Source organism: Suncus etruscus, chromosome 7, assembly GCF_024139225.1.
Source record: "Suncus etruscus isolate mSunEtr1 chromosome 7, mSunEtr1.pri.cur, whole genome shotgun sequence".
Lineage (NCBI taxonomy): Eukaryota > Metazoa > Chordata > Mammalia > Eulipotyphla > Soricidae > Suncus > Suncus etruscus.
Genome location: NC_064854.1, coordinates 105,932,554 through 105,946,980, shown reverse-complemented (window position 1 = coordinate 105,946,980; position 14,427 = coordinate 105,932,554). Strand labels below are relative to the sequence as shown.

The window sequence follows — 14,427 nt, the reverse complement described above, 5'->3', positions numbered from 1 at the left end:
TGAGTATAGTGAGAAGGAAAGAACTAAGGGGAGGAGAAGAAACTCAAATATGACGGGATGGAGGCCAGGAACCAAGCAGTCTCAGATGCATTATTGGAGAAAAAATAAAAAAGGACAAAACCAAATATCAAAAAAAACACTGAATTATGAATGAGACCCAAACTAAAACAATCTAAACTGTAAATGGCCCTATTATACTGGCAGACTGGGGGCCAAAGGGTGGTGGTTGAGATACACTCTGGGAACATGATGGAGAGAGGTTAGCACTGGAAGTGGGATTGGTCCTAATTCATTGTATGTTTGAAACCCAACTATCAAGGACTTTGTAAATCACAATGTTTCAATAAAATAAATAAAATAAAATAAACCACAATCAAACAAAACAAAATAAGAGAATGCAACTTAGTCACTAACAGGAATTTACTGTATGAGAATATGAGCAAAGCACCGAGCAAAGTCAAGCTGGGACTCCTGACCCATAGACACTAATATGACAAATTGTTTAAACTGTTATATTTGTGATGAATATTATATAGTAAATAAATGCTCCATACTTTTGTATTTATTTTTTAGGGGGCCCAGATTACTCCTGGCTCTATGCTCAGTAATCACTGCTGGTGGTTCTTTGGGAACCATATGGGATTCTAGGAATGCAATCCAGGTTGGCTGTATGCAAGGCAAGTACCCTGTCTGCTGTATTATTACTTTGGTCCCATTGTGATGGAACAATTGTGTTTTTTCCCCCAGTGTTTCTTGAGAGCTACTTCCAATTTTCTTTCCAAATTAATTCTTACTGTGGAATCATACTTTACAATAGTACTGATATTATTGAATTGTCAATTCAAATTGAAATTTCAATGTTAGGCTGAGAAAAGCATAGAGCTTTTTTGTTTTTTTGGCAAAGGCATTGGGTGGATTAGAAAGGGATTACCCTTGGCCTAAGACATACAGGAATTCTCTGCCCTTGTACTATACTATAGTGGGAATAAAGTAGTCTTTGAACAGGAAAAAGGCTACTGCCTTCAGAAATGGAATTGAACTACAACTTCTATCATCAGCTCTCCTGAGTTTCCAATCAGCCTTGGGAACAGTCAGTGTCTGTAGGGCTCATAAAATTGATTGAAGTGTTGAACAGAATGACAGTCTAAGTTAGAAAGAAGAGTCTCTCTTTTTCTTTATTTATATTTTAATAATTTTTATTGTGACCAAAATGAATTACAAATCTTTCACAGTAATATTTTATAAACAGAGTGACATTGACACAGGGGGATTCCCACCACCAGTGGTGTTTTCCTTCCACCCCTGTTCCCAGCATGCATCCCATATCCCCCCTCCTTTGCCATACGGGCTACTAGTATAAGTGGTCCCCTCTGTGTATAGCTAATTGTAGAATGGGCATCGATTCTGTTGTAGTTAACTTAGGATTTGGTGTTTAAGTCTGATCATTTTTTTTTTATTTCTACTCAATGTTCATACAAGACCTTTTTGGTCTTGGTATCATTTCTTCCTTTTTCCCTCAATTTATGAGGCAGAACAAGATGATTCAAGTTACATGGTTCTGTTTGAAGAAAAACAAAAATAAACCCGGAGGAGTTTGTCTAGAGGTTATAGATATCAATTTAAAAGAAGAAAGGAAAAAAAGAAAAACATAACAAAAAAAGAAGAATAACAAAACAAAATATGTACCTTATTCTTCTTTTCTTTCCTTTTTTTTTTTTTTGCATAGGCACAGTAAATATTGGGGAGATTGGAAAGGGAATTCTCTTGGCCTAAGAGATACAGGGATTCTCCACCCTTGAAGCATATTGTCATGGGAATAAAGCAGTCTTTGAACAGGAACAAGTCTACGGCCTTCAAAAAGAAAATTAAACTACAACTTCTATCATCAGCTCTCTTGAGTTTCCAATCAGCCAACAGATATTGGGAATAGTCAGTTTTCATACTTATATGAAATACTTATATATCATAGAAAAGATGACTTAAAGTGTTGAGGTCCACATTTTGTAAATGATTGGTCCTGGTTATCCCTGCAATCACATGTACCCTATGAAGAAATGTCATAAATAACTTTTGAGCATTATACCAGGACAGGATTGATATTGAATACTATTTCATTTGGTCCCTACATGAAAAATAAATATAATCACATTAGTCAATTAGTATAATCTAGAATGGTGCAGCATGGAGATTTAGACTAATGGGCTGGTTACTCAGCTCTTCACACAAAGAAATTTATCCTGGGAAATCATAAATTATGTCATTTTATTATTCAGGCTGACCAAATCTTAAATTCCATTATTAGTGCCTGAGTAAGTGCACCAATGATGCACTGGTGAAGGAGGTGTGAATTTGTGTGTGTGTGTGTGTGGGGGGGTCATACCTACACACACAAAAAAAAGCAGCGCTCAGGTGTTACTACTGGCTCTGTGCTCAAAAATTGCTCTTGGCAGGCACAGGGGATCAGATGAGATGCCAGTTTTTGAACCACCATTCATCCTGAATAGGGGATGTAATTTTTATGACTGAAATCCAACTACAAATATTTTTGTAATAATGGTGCTTAAGTAAAGATATTTTAAGAAAGTAAATAAAATAACTAAAAAAAAACCTAATAAAACTAAAACAATGGGAGAAACCAAAATGCTGGTCATTTCTATAAGAAACAAAAGAGTAAGTATGAAACATTTGGCAATTATTTGAATTTAGAGATTAAGAAAAAGGATGTATCTTAAATGGCTCTTAAATTTCAGGTTTGTTAATAATGGCATTATCTGAGCAACCATCACTGAAAAGGTAATTCACATTTAGTAGAGGAAGAACAATAGTTAAGTCATCTTGATCTTAAAACACCTTTGAAATATATAAAAAGATGATGTCATTAAAGCAGTTGAGAGGGCAAGTGATAGTATAGCAGGTAGCATGTTGTCTAATATATGGATGTTCTGAGTTTGAATATCTCCAGGACCTCATATGCTCCCCTGAGCCTTCTAGGGGTGATGGCAAAGTACATGTCTTAGCCAAACTATTTTTCCTATCCAGGACCTAGGATTCTTAAGATGTCCTAGAACTCATAGTTTGGTAGAGGAGAATAAACCTCAATAAGTGGAAGACATTTTTATAAAAGCATAGGACAAGAGATTTTAAACTGCTACTAAAAGTCAGAAGAGAGGACAATCAGGAATGAAGACTCATGAACAAGATCTTTCAGGACAAAGGGGAACAGGGCAGATGTGCAGAGCCAGAACTGAATTGAAGTTCAGAGGGAGACAGAATTACAAAAGAGATTCTCGTCATCTATTGAGAAGCATATAATGTCTTTGTAAAGATTTGCATTTTTTCAGGTGTGTGTGTGTGTGTGTGTGTGTGTGTGTTTAATTTGGCAGTGTCAGCATTTTGAATAGCTTGTCTCCACCACCTCAAATGTAGCCCCTTTGCTTTTTCTTTACATATGTCGCTAACTAACTATTTTGAAAGATGAAGCTATGCTGCTTTCATTTTATCCCTGTGTATTCAGTTTTATCCAGATAAATGTTTAATCTGTGTCTATTGCTTGTTTTACTATTCCACTGTGTAGGTAAGGATTAGAAATGCAATTTGCCTGGAAGGATCTAGAAGGCAATGCAAACAGGTCAAGTTGAGCAGGTGCAATATAAACAAAGAATCACAAAGTTTGTGGAAAATCTGAGAGTACTTTTTCCTGTTTAAATGATTCAAATTTCAGTGCAAATTCTAAACAAAGATACTGAGAAGACACATACAGAATGTCTATGGTTTTCAATCTCTTAGTCAATTCCAGAGCCATTTATTATGAGCTCTGATTAATCCATGAAGACTTAAATAAAGAAGGTGGCATATAAACTAAAGTATATGATTCATTGGAGCCCAAATATACATAAATAAAGCAAGGGGATAGCAATTTTCCCTTTTCTTCTCTAAAATTGTGGAAATTTTGATAGATTGAGGAAGGAAGGACCTAAAGGAATGACACAAAAGTTTCCTGAATTATTCTCATTGAGATTGTCCAGTTTGTCACAAGATCTCAAGAGAGTAGTTCTCCAAACACAGACATTATATGGAAGCAACATCAAGAAACTGCTCTGGAAAATTCCAGATGAATTGGAACAATGAGAGAGAACAACGTTTTCTGGGACACTTGAATGACAGAACATCAAAGAAACTCCATTTACTCCCCAATCTGTTTTCTCTGCTCAGAGTAAATGTACTGTAGCCCATACCTGGACATATGAAAGAGTTAGCGCAAAATGAGCAAAACCAATGAACAGGGTAAACAATTTTTTTAAACACAATGGTCTGACACTTTGATTTCCTGAGTTTGAACCTTAGATTCTTAACTGTTATGTATATTCTAAATTGTACATAATTTTATTGTCTGGAAATAATCAGGTTTCTGGCTGTCAGTGACCTCACATCCCAGTCTGTCCAGGACAAAGATTTTCTTAGTATTTCAGTGTTAAGTATCTGACAGCAGGGCTGCTTTTAAACTGCCAGTGAAACTGTTACAATCACTTAAAAAGCAATGGTGGGCTTTTAAAGAGAACATCTAATCAGAGATGAAATTTGGGGTGCCCAGTCTACTTCCCAGAGGGGGGAAAAAATTCCATTACCAGTTTAATTGTACAATTGCTCTGATAAGACTTAGTAGGAGTTTGGATTAAGAAAAGTTGTTGACATACAGAAAAGTGAAAAGATTCATGTGGACATTGCTACAGAAAGTGAATAAAGTTAATGTCATATTTGATAAATAAAATCTTTCTTTTGTTTGTTTTTGGGCCACATTTCTTCCTCTGCAGTCAGGAATCAACATGGAGAGCCTGGGGGATCGATCATATGGGAAGCTGAGATGGAAACCAGATTGGCCACATCCAAGGCAAGTGCCTTATCTGCTGTACTATCTCCCCAGCCCCAGTGTCTTAAAACTATGCTAGATGATTTAGACAATAATTCTTTACAAATGAGAATTAAAAAAACTTAATTTAGATGATAAAATATTTTGTATTTTAATTGTTAGTGCATGCATACTTATTTATGGAGTTATTAGATAATTACCATTAGACTATGACAATTATTTTTAATCAAAGATTTTGTCTTCTTTTGTTGTTTGTTTGTTTGTTTGTTTTTGTTGTTATTGTTGGGCCGCATCTCATAACACTCAGGGGTTATACCTGGCTCTGTGTTCAGAAATAGCTCCTGGCAACTTAGTGGACCATATGGGATGCTGCTAGTTGAACTGCTGTCTGTCCGGGGTTGATGGTGTGCAAAGCAAATGCCCTACTGCTGTGCTATCTCTCTGGCCTCAAAGATTTTGTCTTTTAGAGAACTTTTGGCAAAGTCTAGAGACATTGTTGGTTATCTTACATAAGAGATGCTGCTGTCTATATTGCTCTGGTGCTTTTCGAGTTTTTTTTGTTTGATTTTTTAATCTTATTTTATTATGTGTTTATTTATTTATTTATTTATTTATTTATTTATTTATTTATTTATTTATTTATTTTAAGCCTACAGTACCCGGCATTCCCAGGCGGTCTCCCATTTAAGTACTAAGCACGCCGGACCCTGCTTAGCTTCTGAGATCAGATGAGATCGGGCACATTCAGGGTGGTATGGCCGTAGATATTTATATATATATATATATATTTTTTTTTTGGTTTTTGGGCCACACCCGGTAACGCTCAGGGGTTACTCCTGGCTATGTGCTCAGAAGTTGCTCCTGGCTTGGGGGACCATATGGGACACCGGGGGATCGAACCGCGGTTCGTCCAAGGCTAGCGCAGGCAAGGCAGGCACCTTACCTTTTAGCGCCACCGCCCGGCCCCTATATATATATATTTTTTAATTTTCTTTCTACTGTTGTTATGTTTTTTTTTCCTTTTCCCTCTCTGCTCTTAAACTGATAAATATAGCTTCTAAAAGGACTCCTCTCATTTTTTGCTTGTTCAATTTTTTCCCCATTTTATTATTATTATTATTATTATTATTATTATTATTATTATTATTATTATTTTTTCCTCTTTCCTTCAAACAGAACTTGAAACAACTTGCTCCGCCTCACAAATGGAGGGGGAAATAATGGAGGGTACCAAGACCAGTCATATGAACATTAAGTAGAAATTATAAAAAGGTTCAATTTTTTTTTGTTTTGTTTTTAGGCCACACCCGGCGGTGCTCAGGGGTTACTCCTGGCTATCTGCTCAGAAATAGCTCCTGGCAGGCACGAGAAACCATATGGGACACCTGGATCAGCTGCTTGCAAGGCAAGCACCTCTGTGCTCTCTCCGGTCCCAAAAGTTTGAATTTAATCACCAAATCCAAACCCAACAACAACAGAATCAGTACCCAATTCACAATATAACAGACACAAAGAGGACCACCTATACTAGTAGCCTAGGGGTCAAAAGAGGGGGCTATGGGATGCATGCTGGGAACAGGGGTGGAGGGAGGACAATATGGTGGTAGGAACGCCCCTGATTCACTATCACTATGTACCTAAAATGTTACTGTGAAAGATAAAAAAAAAAAGAGAGAGATGCAATTACCATATTGTAAGTAGAAGTCAAATACTTGGTATAGCATCCTAAAGATGTCACTACATATTATTCAGATGGAAATGCCAACTTTCCAAGTTCAAGAACTACTGGATTATGTGAAATAGTATGAGAAAATGTAAGAACAAATATGTTATATTCATATGATGTTATACTTTTTCTAGAGAATATGTATATACTGTCAATGTAAATTTCAAAGTCAGTTGATTTTTACCTCTGAATTTTACCACCCATAAAAACTTGATTGCTCTATGATTTCATAAAGATCTGATGATAAAAACACTATCCATCATTTAAAGAGCCCAGAGAATGTGTCAGGCACTTCTCTGATATTACATTGACTGTTCATAATACATAATACATACAGTTAATAAATATATTTTATTATTTCATTTTGCAGGTGGGACATCTGAGGATCAGAGGGAAACTGACTTTTAGAAAAGAGAGCTAGTACTAGAAAACTCTTGCTTGTCTAGTACTAATATTAATTTTATTAAGCATCATACTACCTCTCCTTTAACATGGAAACTTCAAATACTGGAGTAAATGTCTTTATAAGCTTCATAAACTTTCCACTCCCACTGTTTTTTGTTTTGTTTATTGCCACACTCTATACTTGCTATTGCTATTCATACATTGAATTTATAAAATACCATGTTAGTCAGGAGCACTCAAATTTTTATGGCACAAACATTTTCAGGTGTATTTCTGAGATTTATACATTAATATCATTACTTAAATGGTGTTTTGATATTATTTCAGTAGATAAGAAATCCTTGAAGGGAGACTTAATAACTGTAGTGAACAAAGACTGCCACTCCTCTCAGTGTTTAAAAATCTCATTCTATTATGTTAGAATGAAATGTAATCCAGCATATTTTTGTATTATGTACTGCTTCAGGAGAGAAAAAAATGCCAATTGTGATAAGGAAGATTTAGTAGTAACATGCAGTTTATTCTAGAGAATATATAGCACTTCTTACCACCATTTGGTTGTCTAATAAATTATTACTTTCTGAAAGCTTTAAAAACAGAAGATCAATATGCTGCAAAACTCTTCTAAAATATTTCAGATATTTTATTATGCTGCATTACTATCAGCAGATGGCTAACATAAATGAATCCTGAAAATAATTTCATTAAAAGTTTTGCATGTTTTTTCACCACTTGGCCTCAACTTACCTTTCCCATATTATGTTTTGTCCACACCATGTTCCTAAATCATAAGAAAACATTTGCCATCCAAGGTATTTGGGTATTTTGATCTCAATATAAATATAAGTTAGTTCTTTAAAACCAAATTTAAACAGCACATTCAGTGTAAAGTTTCTCACCAAATTCATCATTCACTCCACTTATTTTATGTATGTATGTATGTATGTATGCATGTATGTATGTATTTCTATGCGAGTACTATTGATGAAAAGGTGAAAAGACAGTTATGCTCTGGTCCTCAAGGAGCTTACAATCTAGGCAAATTCAAAAATATTAATTACTAAATTTTCTGGGTTTCAAATGGTGGTAATTTTGTCTGTTTATATTTTATTATACTCTTAACATTATTACAGGCTCATACTAAGCATCATAAGATTTTCATTGCCTTACTTAACTCTGCATTTCCACAATCCCATCCAGTCTCTCCCACATGGCAGATACCCAATAAACTTGGATGTAAGAGAAATGAACTTTCTAAGTGACACCTCTGTAGTATACAATAAATAAATGAACTGATCCTGGGGTTATTTACAATTCCCTAATATAACTAGTTTCCTTATCTCTAAACATTGTTTTGGATTCGGTCCAGGGAAAACAAATCAAATACAAATTTTTGATTATCGAGTTAAGATCACTCAATGTATTGTGTTTTAAGACTATCCAAGATTAAAACTCCACTTGTTTTACATATGTGCTGTCCAATGTATATAGTTAATGAGCAGTTATACTGAAATAATATGTGCTTTAAATTAGATCTGGTAAAATATAGCTTGAATATAAATTCCATAGGGGTTGCTTCCTATTCCTGTGATATTATATCTAAACTGCAATAACTTTACTTCCTCCTAAATATTTTTTTTAGTCCTGTAATGGTTTTCCTTGTTTCCCTTTAGAAACATCTAATTTTTAAAAATAAAATGTGTCTTGGGGAGTATTTCCATTTTGATGATGTTAATCCTGCCAATCCATGAGCAGGGTATGCGTTTCCATTTCCGTGTGCCCTCTCTTATTTCTTGGAGCAGAGTTTAATAGTTTTCTTTGTATAGGTCCTTCACATTTTTAGTCAAGTTGATTTCAAGATATTTGAGTTTGTGTGGCACTATTGTGAATGGGGCTGTTTTCTTAATGTCCATTTCTTCCTTAATACTATTGGTGTATAGAAAGGCCATTGATTTTTGTGTGTCAATTTTGTAGCCTGCCACCTTGCTATATGAGTCTATTGTTTCTAGAAGCTTTTTGGTAGAGTATTTAGGGTTTTCTAAGTAGAGTATCATGTCATCTGCAAACAGTGAGAGCTTTACTTCATCCTTTCCTATCTGGATTCCCTTGATATCTTTTTCTTGCCTAATCGCTATAGCAAGTACTTCCAGTGCTATGTTGAATAGGGTGATGAGAGAGGAAAGCCTTGTCTTGTGCCAGAATTTAGAGGGAAGGCTTTTAGTTTTTCTCCACTGAGGATAATATTTGCCACTGGCTTGGGGTAGATGGCCTTAACTATATTGAGAAAGGTTCCTTCCATACCCATCTTGCTGAGAGTTTTGATCAAGAATGGGTGTTGGACCTTATCAAATGCTTTCTCTGCATCTATTGATATGATCATGTGGTTTTTATTTTTCTTGTTGTTGATGTTGTGTATGATGTTGATAGATTTATGGATGTTAAACCATCCTTGCATTCCTGGGATGAAACCTACTTGATCGTAGTGGATGATCTTCTTAATGAGGCATTGAATCCTATTTGCCAGGATTTTGTTGAGGATCTTTGCATCTGCATTCATCAGCGATATTGGTCTGTGATTTTCTTTTTTTTTTGTAGCATCTCTGTCTGGTTTAGGTATCAAGGTGATGCTGGCTTCATAAAAGCTATTTGGAAGTGTTTCCGTTTGTTCAATTTCATGAAAGAGTCTTGCCAGGATTGGTAGTAGTTCCTCTTGGAAAGTTTGAAAGAATTCATTAGTGAATCCATCTGGGCCTGGGCTTTTGTTTTTTGGCAGACATTTGATTACCATTTTAATTTCATCAATGGTGATGGGGGTGTTTAGATATGCTACATCCTCTTCCTTCAACTGTGGCAGATTATAAGAGTCCAAGAATTTATCCATTTCTTCCAGATTCTCATTTTTAGTGGCGTAGAGTTTCTCAAAGTAGTTTCTGATTACCCTTTGAATCTCTGTCATATCAGTAGTGATCTCTCCATTTTCATTCCTAATATGAGTTATCAAGTTAGTCTCTCTCTCTTTTGTTAGTTTTGCCAGTGGTCTATCAATCTTGTTTATTTTTTCAAAGAACCAACTTCTGCTTTCGTTGATCTTTTGGATTGTTTTTTGGGTTTCCACTTCGTTAATTTCTGCTCTCAGCTTTGTTATTTCCTTCAAGGCATTATACAGATTTAATGCTATCCCTCTAAAGATACCCATGACATTCTTCAAAGAAGTGGATCAGGCACTTTTGAAATTCGTTTGGAACAATACACACCCTAGAATAGCTAAAGCAATAATTGGGGGAAAGAATATGGGAGGAATTACTTTCCCCAACTTTAAACTGTACTACAAAGCAATAGTTATCAAAACAGCATGGTTTTGGAATAAGGACAGGCCCTCAGATCAGTGGAATAGGCTTGAATACTCAGAAAATGGTCCCCAGACATACAATCACCTAATTTTTGATAAAGGAGCAGGAAATCCTAAATGGAGCAGGGAAAGCCTCTTCAACAAGTGGTGTTGGCACAACTGGCTAGCTACTTGCAAAAAAGCAAACACAGACCCCCAGCTAACATCATGTACGAAGGTAAAATCCAAATGGATTAAAGACCTCGATATCAGCCCCAAAACCATAAGATATATAGAACAACACATAGGCAAAACACTCCAGGACATTGAGACTACAGGCATCTTCAAGGAGGAAACTACACTCTCCAAGCAAGTGAAAGCAGAGATTAACAGATGGAAATATATTAAGCTGAGAAGCTTCTGCACCTCAAAGGAAATAGTGCCCAGGATACAAGAGCCACCCACTGAGTGGGAGAAACTATTCACCAAATACCCATCAGATAAGGGGCTAATCTCCAAAATATACAAGGCACTGACAGAACTTTACAAGAAAAAAACATCTAATCCCATCAAAAAAATGGGGAGAAGAAATGAACAGACACTTTGACAAAGAAGAAATACAAATGGCCAAAAGACACATGAAAAAATGCTCCACATCACTAATCATCAGGGAGTTGCAAATCAAAACAATGATGAGATACCACCTCACACCACAGAGAATGGCACACATCACAAAGAATGAGAATAAACAGCGTTGGCGGGGATGTGGAGAGAAAGGAACTCTTAGCCACTGCTGGTGGGAATGCCGTCTAGTTCAACCTTTATGGAAAGCGATATGGAGATTCCTCCAAAAACTGGAAATCGAGCTCCCATACAATCAAGCTATACCACTCCTAGAAATATACCCTAGGAACACAAAAATACAATACATAACCCCTTCCTTACACCTATATTCATTGCAGCATTATTTACCATAGCAAGACTGTGGAAACAACCAAGATGCCCTTCAACAGACGAATGGCTAAAGAAACTGTGGTACATATATACAATGGAATATTATGCAGCTGTCAGGAGAGATAAAGTCATGAAATTTTTCTATACATGGATGTACACGGAATCTATTATACTGAGTGAAATAAGTCAGAGAGAGAGAGAGAGAAAAATGCAGAATGGTCTCACTCATCTATGGGTTTTAAGAAAAATGAAAGACATTCTTGCAATAATAATTTTCAGACACAAAAGAGAAAAGAGCTGGAAGTTCCAGCTCACCTCAGGAAGCTCACCACAAGGAGTGATGTGTTTAGTTAGAGAAATAACTACATTTTGAACTGTCCTAATAATGAGAATGTATGAGGGAAATGGAGAGCCTGTTTAGAGTACAGACGGGGGTCGGGTGGGGAGGAGGGAGACTTGGGATATTGGTGATGGAAATGTTGCACTGGTGATGGGTGGTGTTCTTTACATGACTGAAACCCAAACACAATCTTGTATGTAATCAAGGTGTTTAAATAAAAAAAAAGAATATTGTAATATTATGCTGAGTGAAAAAATTTTTTTCTCACTAAATTTAAAGATTAATTGTAGTGACTTAGATGTGTGCTACTGCCTGAAGTGCTCAACTGATTCAGTTTTAAATAAACAGTTCTATATATTTCTCAATATTTTTGAAAATATCATTTGAATAGAGAAAACCACAAGAGTTTATTCTGAAAACCATCACAGCCTCCTCCATCACAGCTGGACTGAGTGTGAAGTTCCTTTCACCAGAACATTGATTCACATCGCCCTTTTCTAAAATAAATAAATAATAAATAAATTAATAAAAAATAAATAAAATCTGTCTTCTTCTGAGAGCGAGGCTTCATGGCACAACTACTAAAATCATATAAAACATAACTTTCCGAGAAGCTAAATACATTCTGATATTTCAATCATTTTTTCTTCACTTGCTTATTGATTGAATAACAATCCAAAATCTAGAGCTATAGTTAAATTTAATCTCATAGGAAACAAAATTGAACTTCAGTATTCTTTTCAAGGTTCCTAAGGCTCCTAAGCCTTGACGTTTTGGCTTGCAGTGACTTTTAAGCAACAGAATGTTGTAGTAAGCCTCACAAGAACATAGGCTTTATCAAAAATTACACAAGGGGTAAATATTAGTTTACTAGACCTAGTTGACTCATTAGAATAAACAAACTAACAAACTTTTTTTTCAGGAATTCAAAAATCTCAATTCATTTGAATTCTCAATTTTCTTATGTCAAAGTATGAAATAGAAGGGATTCTCTTTTGAATTACCTGTTTCACATCTTTGAAGTCATTAAGGACTCGGAACTCCAATTCTCATTCTTCAATTAATAATTCATGTGAATTATTCCCTCTTTCAGTTCCCTAATCATCATTAAGTTGTAGCTGTAAACAGGCTATATTGTTATTGTCCAATTCCCTCGGACAAAGTTCATGCAAAATTTTGTTGAATAGTATTTCCTTTCTATTTTGTAAAAAGTCAAATGATCGTTCATAAATACCTGAACTGCACTTTCAATTTGTAATCTGTACTATTATCAACACGCTATTTTCCTCCACACCTCCTGTGGTTGTTTATGCCAGTTCCCTCTTTGGCAAATATGACTGATATTATTTTTCTCAAATGAGTTAAAATTATGACTTGCATCAGTTAATCGCAGCCAAACCAATGCTTTTGCAGACCTCAAACTTCCCCCCTCCAAATTATAATGAAATGCACAATATGTTGCCAATAAAATTGCCAATTTATAATATCCAAAATGGAGCATGTCCAAAGTTTTATGGAATATTCTGATAAATCTAACTATCTTAAGATTGATAAACATTTAAAAATCACTTGCAATTTCTTTGTGATTGGAGAGAAATATTAATGGTTGAGTCATGAAGGTTGTGCTGAAGGTGAGTGGTCTATATGTTGATGGTTGTATTCATCTATTGTGTTCTATTAAAGTTAGGAATGAAGTTTTGCTTTTGAATGCATAGTCTGATGCTAAGTTTCTGTCATCTTTAAATAGTGATTAGAGACTGGGTTATCTGTGAAGATATTTTGGAAAAGCCATGAAAATAACAATTTATTTTAAAAATGTTATATCATCAGGGAGATGCAAATTAAAACCTCAATGAGGTACCATCTCACTCCACAGAAACTGGCACACATCACAAAGAACAAGAACAATTAGTGCTGAGGGGATGTGAAGAGAAAGAAACTCTTTTTGGGGGGAAGCACACCCTTGATGTTCAGGATTACTTCTGGCTATGTGCTCAGAAATCGCTCCTGGCGTGGGGTACTATATGGGACGCTGGGCAATTGAACTGCTGTCCTACCTAGGCTAGCGCCAGCAACGCAGAAGCCTTACCTCTTGTGTCACTGCTCCGGCCCCGAAAAGAACTCTATTTACTGCTGGTGGGAATGCTGTCTAGTCCAGCTAGAAATTATTAAAAAAAAAAAAAACCTGGAAATTAAACTCCCATATACCACTCCAGCTACACCACTCCTAGGGATATACCCTAAGAACACAAAAATACAATACAAAAATCCCTTCCTCACACCTACATTCATTGCCGCACTATTTATAATAACCAGACTCTGGAAACAACCAAGATGACCTTCAATAGATGAATGGCTAAAGAAACTGTGGTATATGTGATACATATACAAATTGGAATATTATGCAGTCATCATGAGAGATGAAGTCATGAAATTTTCCTATACATGGATGTATATGCAATCTATTATGTTGAGTGAAATAAGGCAGAAGGAGAGAGATAGACACAGAATCTCACTTATCTATAAGTTTTAAGGAAAATAAAAGACATTATTGTAATAATGGCCAAAGACAACAGAGACGAGGGCTGGAAGGACTGGCTTTCGATATGAAGCTTACCACAAAGAGTGGTGAGTGTAGTTAGAGAGATGACTACACTAAATATCATGACAATGTTAATGAGTAAGAGAAGTAGAATGCCTGTCTCGAATACAGGCAGGGGTTGGGGAAGGAGCAAGATAAGGAGCATTAGTGGTGGGAATGTTGCACTGGGGAAGGTGGCTGTTCTTTTTATGACTGAGACCCAACT

At 35.8% G+C, this 14,427-nt stretch overlaps 1 pseudogene; it reads right to left on the bottom strand.

Moving 5' to 3' along the window:
* Positions 1–5,514: 5,514 nt before the first annotated feature.
* Positions 5,515–5,633, bottom strand: LOC126015007 (uncharacterized; annotated as a pseudogene).
* Between the last annotated feature and the right edge of the window lie 8,794 nt (positions 5,634–14,427).